The 6,000-nt window shown below is 38.6% G+C and overlaps 1 long non-coding RNA gene across 1 annotated transcript in view; it reads right to left on the bottom strand.

Annotated features, from left to right (window-relative positions):
- Positions 1-3,164: 3,164 nt before the first annotated feature.
- LOC149857553 (uncharacterized) overlaps positions 3,165-6,000 on the bottom strand; it is a 135,787-nt gene continuing 132,951 nt past the window's right edge. Inside the window, exons 4-5 of the long non-coding RNA XR_016444064.1 lie at positions 3,800-3,845; positions 3,165-3,219 (exon numbers count right to left, since the gene is read on the bottom strand). This is a non-coding gene — a long non-coding RNA (uncharacterized LOC149857553). The remainder of the gene's footprint in view (positions 3,220-3,799; positions 3,846-6,000) is intronic.

The raw sequence follows: 6,000 nt of genomic DNA, 5'->3' as shown, positions 1-6,000 counted from the left end.
TAAAGTAAAACTATGGATTAGCTGCTATCAGCTGCTATCAGCAGATTCAACAAAAGTTAAGTTTAGATTTTCATGTGCACATTCAACTAATACAGTCACATCTCTCATACCCACCTCTATATATTAACATTATTAGTAGTATTATTACTACTACTACTACTCCTATTATATGCTAGCACTAGATATCTCTTGTCTTAGACTGGCATGCCAATGTGCAAGACCATGTACAAACATTTATTTTTTCCCTCTTATCTCATCACCTCATCCTGATCTCATTTTGGGTGAAATGTTCCCTCCACTGCAGTTATTTGCGCTAGTTTACAGGTCCAAGGTTCTTGTCTCCCATAGCTTTTAAAACAGGATTGACTCACAAAGAATGTAAGGACCAGGAGAGAAGATTGACTCACAGTACAGCTAGTTCAGCTACGAACACATCACCCGTGTCCAATGTTAATAGAGGTTTAATGGGAAATAGGCCCTCATGCTTCAGAGCATACGTCTATCTGTAAATAATGGGATGAAAAGGTCTTGAAGAATCTTTCTCTGTGTGCCTATTGTAATATTTCTTGCCTGTTCCTCTAAAGCAGCAGAGACTTATTGGAGACAGGATTCTGGACTAGATGGACTACAAATCTGATCCATTAGGGGAAATCTTATGTTCCTGTTAATTAACATCATTAATAACAAATCTTAACTTGTAATAACCTACAACTTCAACAGATTTTGCTGGGTTTCTTGAGGAATGGATGAAAAATATTTACAGTTCGCAACTCTCTCTCTATCCAGCAGTGAAATTAAAGCAAAATGGTAAAATCTTCATGCTACCAGCCTCCATTTCTTGAAATGAAGAAGATGAGGGGAAATGGAGGAAAGCCCCTTACACCACTGTAATTTCTAAAACATAAAAGCTTTCCTTTGAGAGTAAATCCATTTTTTTCCTTGTGGCATTAAGGCTAAAGAAATTCCTCAGAAAATAATTTGTCAAGGCCCCGACTGATCAAAGACATATATAAAAGAACCCTTTTTTAGAGGGGGAAAAAAATCCCCCTCCAAGCTCAGACTGAATTGGCAATTCATTTACTGACTGTCAGATAAAGTAGCTCAATCCCTATCACATCTTTAGCTGGAACTGTGGCCAGAAGGAAGCAATTCTCGGCCCATGGTGTGTACATGTTTGGGGTATGTTAGTGATTAGGGTATTCCTGCCTGGGGGATGCAGAAAGATATGACTCAGATTCGCAAAAGTGCCATAAATCTTCCTTCTTTTATTCAAAATGTGTGTTTTATAGCCATTTCCTGGCCAATTGCTGCCTCAAATAAATATGTAACATATCTGTGTGTTTAGCTTTTAGGTCCAGAATGGGACTCTGTCTTAGAAGCCAAAGTGTATTCATGTTTGCTAAGCTGAGGAGAGAATTACAACAGGGTTCTCTGCTGTTCAAATAGTTCCCATAAAAATACTCCAAGAACTTGTGTAAACTGACTCAGCCTTGGTTTAATTGCACCTGTTAATGTTCTTTCTCCTCCTGTCCAAGTGAAACTGCTCTCTGTAAAGAAGACAAAGCATTACTTAAGTCCTGTTTTGAGGGTTGATGGAGTTAGGTTCCAAACTGATCTCCACAAAGAGATGAATTTCAACTTAAATTAATATCTAAGAGCATTTTTACACATGCTCTGGGGTGGAGATAGGAGGGTGTTTTAATTAGAATGGCTCTCAGGAGTCAGTTTAGTTAAAAAGTCTACAGTATCTCATGTATTCAGCATCTTGCATTTCAAAATGGCAGCAAGGGTTAAAGCACCTCTGTCTCTGCTGCCATTTTGAAATGTGGACACACTGAATACATGAGATGCTGTAGTGTTTTGATTAATCGAGTCTGCTCTAGCGCATTTTAATCAGAACGCACTGGAGTATGTGTATAAGTATCCTAAGGTGCCAACCTGAGGTGCCTTCCACCTAACTTAAAGGATAGGCAAACTTCAAGAGTTTCTGTTTTAATGACTCAAAGTTCAAATGCTTGTCTAGTATATAGCTACAGCCAACACTCCTGAAACATGGAAGATATAAAATTTTGCCATTTGAAATGGAAACTTCGCAGCATGAAGAAAGAAGCCAAAGTCAACAGCGCTCCCTATGCCTGAAGAAGGGTGTTTGTATCCAAAGCTTGCAAAGAACAATTTGTCCAGTTGCTCTAATGAAAGAAATCACATTTACTCAAAGATCCTTGTCTGCCTATGTCTAGTATATAGTTGCATTAGCTTCTTTGGTCTAGAAAGCAGACTGCAGATCTCAGCAAAAAAAAGTTCTGTTTTATTTCTTGGATGTATTTCTGCTAGCCTGGGATGGGATATGTATCTTCTTTCTGAGTAATACACTTTCCTTTTTCCATCAAAACAAGCCACTCCAGATGGGTGGGAGAACCCAACAAAAAGAAAAGCGAAGGGATCCATTCAAATCCAAAGTGAAGGTGGAGGACAGTTCTATGATTATTTGAATTAGGTAAACTTCACAGGCATGTTTCATTAATACAGTACCAAGAAAAGGTACTCAAGAATATGTAGCATAGTTTCTGGGTTTTATGGAACCAAAAAACTTGTTGTGCACTGCAAATACCTTCCCCTATGTAGCTCTTTACTTGGAACATTGCTATATAACACACACATCAACCTGTGTCCATATGCCATTTGCAGTTCCTAGATTTTTCAACACTTCCTAAATGAAGATCTGTAGACACATGCCAGATGCTGAGTAGACATGACTACTGTTAAGAACAAAGATACAGAAGCTTAGAGAGGATAGCCAGAGTCAAAATTAGCTCATCAGGAAATGGATGGTGTTGAAATTTGGACAAACTTTTGAAAGTTTGTCATTTTTATTTTTCATTGGAAGAATGTTATGAAAAGCAAATGTCATCCAAATGTAATAAAAAATAAGAAGTCAGTCAGCATTGCATAAGAAGAAGTCACAGTACCTCTGGGAGGTGTAGACAGGCTGTACCTGGATATAAAACATGAAGACAGAGCAGAGATTTGTGACATATTAATAGAGTAGGTTGGAAAACTTCAAATGTAAAGATTTGAAATGTTGATGATTTTTCCCCAACATTTTGAATTTCAATGGAACCTCCCCCACCCCAAGATAAAATATCATAAAAAGTTTCACAGACCTGTTGACTTACTTTCCAGCCAGCTCTATGTAGAAGTTTGGTTTGTGAATAGGTTCTGATGGGATGGAAAATACATTGTGAACTTGTTCACAGATAACATAAGCGCACAAGCTTTTCTAGCACAAAGTCTGGGTTTTCTAAGTCATAAAGAAAGGGAAATCTTCTTAGGAAAGTAGCAGCACAAACGCAGGAATGCAGTAGAAGTCTGAGACCTTATAATATTCAGCATGTTATTTTTAGTCCTTCCAGCTAGCCCGGTATACTATGGTTCCTTTTTCCTTCCTTAAGCAAGGAACTAAAATAATTTTGGTTATGATCCAAAATTTTGAAATCAGTGGAAAGACTGTTGTTAACTCCAATGGGCTTTGGGTCAGTGGTGGATACAATGTCCAGGTGGTTATGTAGAATTCTCTTATTGATCCAAAAGGTAGGTGAAATCAACAGATGCCCTGTCACTAACTTTGATCATGTCCTTAAACAAACCAGTTATTCTGGTCACCAGATTATTTTTAGCACAGATGTTTTTCTAAATGTAACACATGCAGAGTTGAAAGAAGTTTAATACTCTTTGGCTCAAGATTAGAATTGCCCTCACATATGCACAAATAGTACCAAAAAATCAGGATAAAACATACCTGGGGAGTAACTGGCGGAAGGTGGCAGTTGTTACTGAGTGATCGACTATAACAGATATAAAAAAGTAGTGTAAAAATATTTATTGGCAGCAAAATCTATCTTTCCAAACATCCTTCATAAGCACCTATTTTAATTTACGGTATCATGGAAAAGATTCTCCATATCAACCAGAGAATCCTATGTTTTCTTCCTTCCTCAGTTTTTCTCAGCTGCTTATTTCCTGCCTCTCACTGAACCTTGCCATTCAATTTGCTGGGCTAGATCATCTATGCCAGAAGGAGATTCAGTCTGTCCTTGGAGATGTCTACATTTAGGGGCTCTAATGCCTAAAATCTAGGTGCTTTGTGTTAGATCCACCTTGGTTTTGTCTGAATGGGACTTTAGGAAGAACGTAGGCACTTAAGTTCCAAAGACTGATCTGATGCATTTTGGCCTTGCCTAATGCGTCAGGTCCCTCCAGAGACAAAGGGGATCACAAAAGAGCTTAGATGAAGTGAGGCAATAATGTGATCAAACTGAATTACTTTTGAGCATGTACAAGAGCCGAAGTATAGGTGCCAAGCAAACACTGCAGTCCAAAATGGAGGCACTGCCTGAATTTAGGTATCTATCAAACTTTGTATTTTGTGGACTGGGGATGGATCACTCTGCAACTGAGATGTCTAAATTCTGCTTAAGTCTTGTGTAGGCACCTTCAAGACCAAACTGGATTTGGTGTCCACTCACTAAAGACTCATTTCCTTGATTTGGCCTTCACCAACCAGAAGTTCATTGAGATAAACAAGGAAGCCTTTGACTTTCAATGCAACCAGCTTCATTGGAAAAACTGTTGCGAAACATTTTTATGGGAATTTGGCATTTCATTAGCATAGGGGAAAGATGTTTTATTGTTGTTGCTAACTCATTATCAAGCAGACTGTCCTGCAGATGGGGCTCCCAGTAATTCTGGGCAGAGAATGATGGTTTCATTTCATAGAGAATTTTAAAATGTCAGGGTTCCATTGCAAGCCAGAATAAAACTACATTTTGAATGCTCAAACCACCAAAACCAGAACAGTTTGCCCATATGTAATCATATTTTCATTTTTATCTCCCCTCCACCTTTTTTGTGGCTATGCTCAGATTTTCACTTTATCAAAGCAAAACTTTCTGTAGCATGACCAAATTATACGGTCCACCTGAAACCAAACGCAAAAGTTAAAACAAAGCAAACATTTGCCAAAAATCAACAGACCATGATGAATCAACAAAACACGATAGTCATGGCCATGGCTTTGGAGTGTCTAACAAGGTGCTGAATAAACATGGTGCCAAGATTAGAAAATAAGACATCATTAAAATACACTATATAAGAAAAAGTCCATAAGATATTTTAATGACCACTGAAAACACTCAAAAGCCCCATTTCCACCCAAACGAAAACTGCAGGCATTCTATAAAGAGGCCTTGGCTCAATTCTACTGCACTACATAGGGGGAGTAATACAAAACATACAAATATGGGGAGATGTCCCACTGCCTGCTCTAAGATCTCACCCACTGTCACGTAGGAGATGCTTGCTACTTGGAACTGGGCATGTTTTACTAACAAATCTTATGTTTAAGGCCTTTGAGCTTTCAGAGATTTTCAGAAGGCTCCTATTAGTGTTCACAGGAGCCCTCTTCATAACAGGGCTCAGGAAAAAAACAGGGGAAGACTGGCTAATGCTACAGTATCTCTCAGGCAGCAGGAAAACAAATACTATCACAAATGTTTCCTGGTGTCTCCCAATGTATTTAGGCTAAGAATTTCAAAGACAAGTAGTAGACGTAGCAATACTGCCAGCTCCAAGCATTCAAAAATTGAGCTAGGCAACTAAAATCTCTTAAGAGTGCCTTAAAAATCTTGAACTAATAATCTTTTTTTGGTTGGGAGTGGGGGGTGGGGTGGTTATATTTTTGTTTTTGCCTTCTGTTTTTTTTGAGACCTGAAAGCCCAGAAAATTAAGCCAGTCTTCAGGCTTTTTCTTTGCAGCCATCAGGATCAGAAGCTTGTTAAAATGAAAGCTGAGAGTCTCACGTAAACACATGATCCCAAGAGCAGGAGCTTGAAGGAAAAATGCCAGGTATTGTAACTCTTACAATGGGGTCATCAGAGTTAGCAACACTGTACTAGGTGCCTAAGTACCACTGTGGCTCCCATTTAAGTCTTACACAAAAGT

The sequence above is a fragment of the Crocodylus siamensis genome, chromosome 9, assembly GCF_052110815.1.
Source record: "Crocodylus siamensis isolate JL-2025a chromosome 9, ASM5211081v1, whole genome shotgun sequence".
Taxonomy (NCBI): domain Eukaryota; kingdom Metazoa; phylum Chordata; order Crocodylia; family Crocodylidae; genus Crocodylus; species Crocodylus siamensis.
The sequence above is the reverse complement of the archived record's forward strand: the minus strand, read 5'-3'. Positions and strand labels throughout refer to the sequence as shown.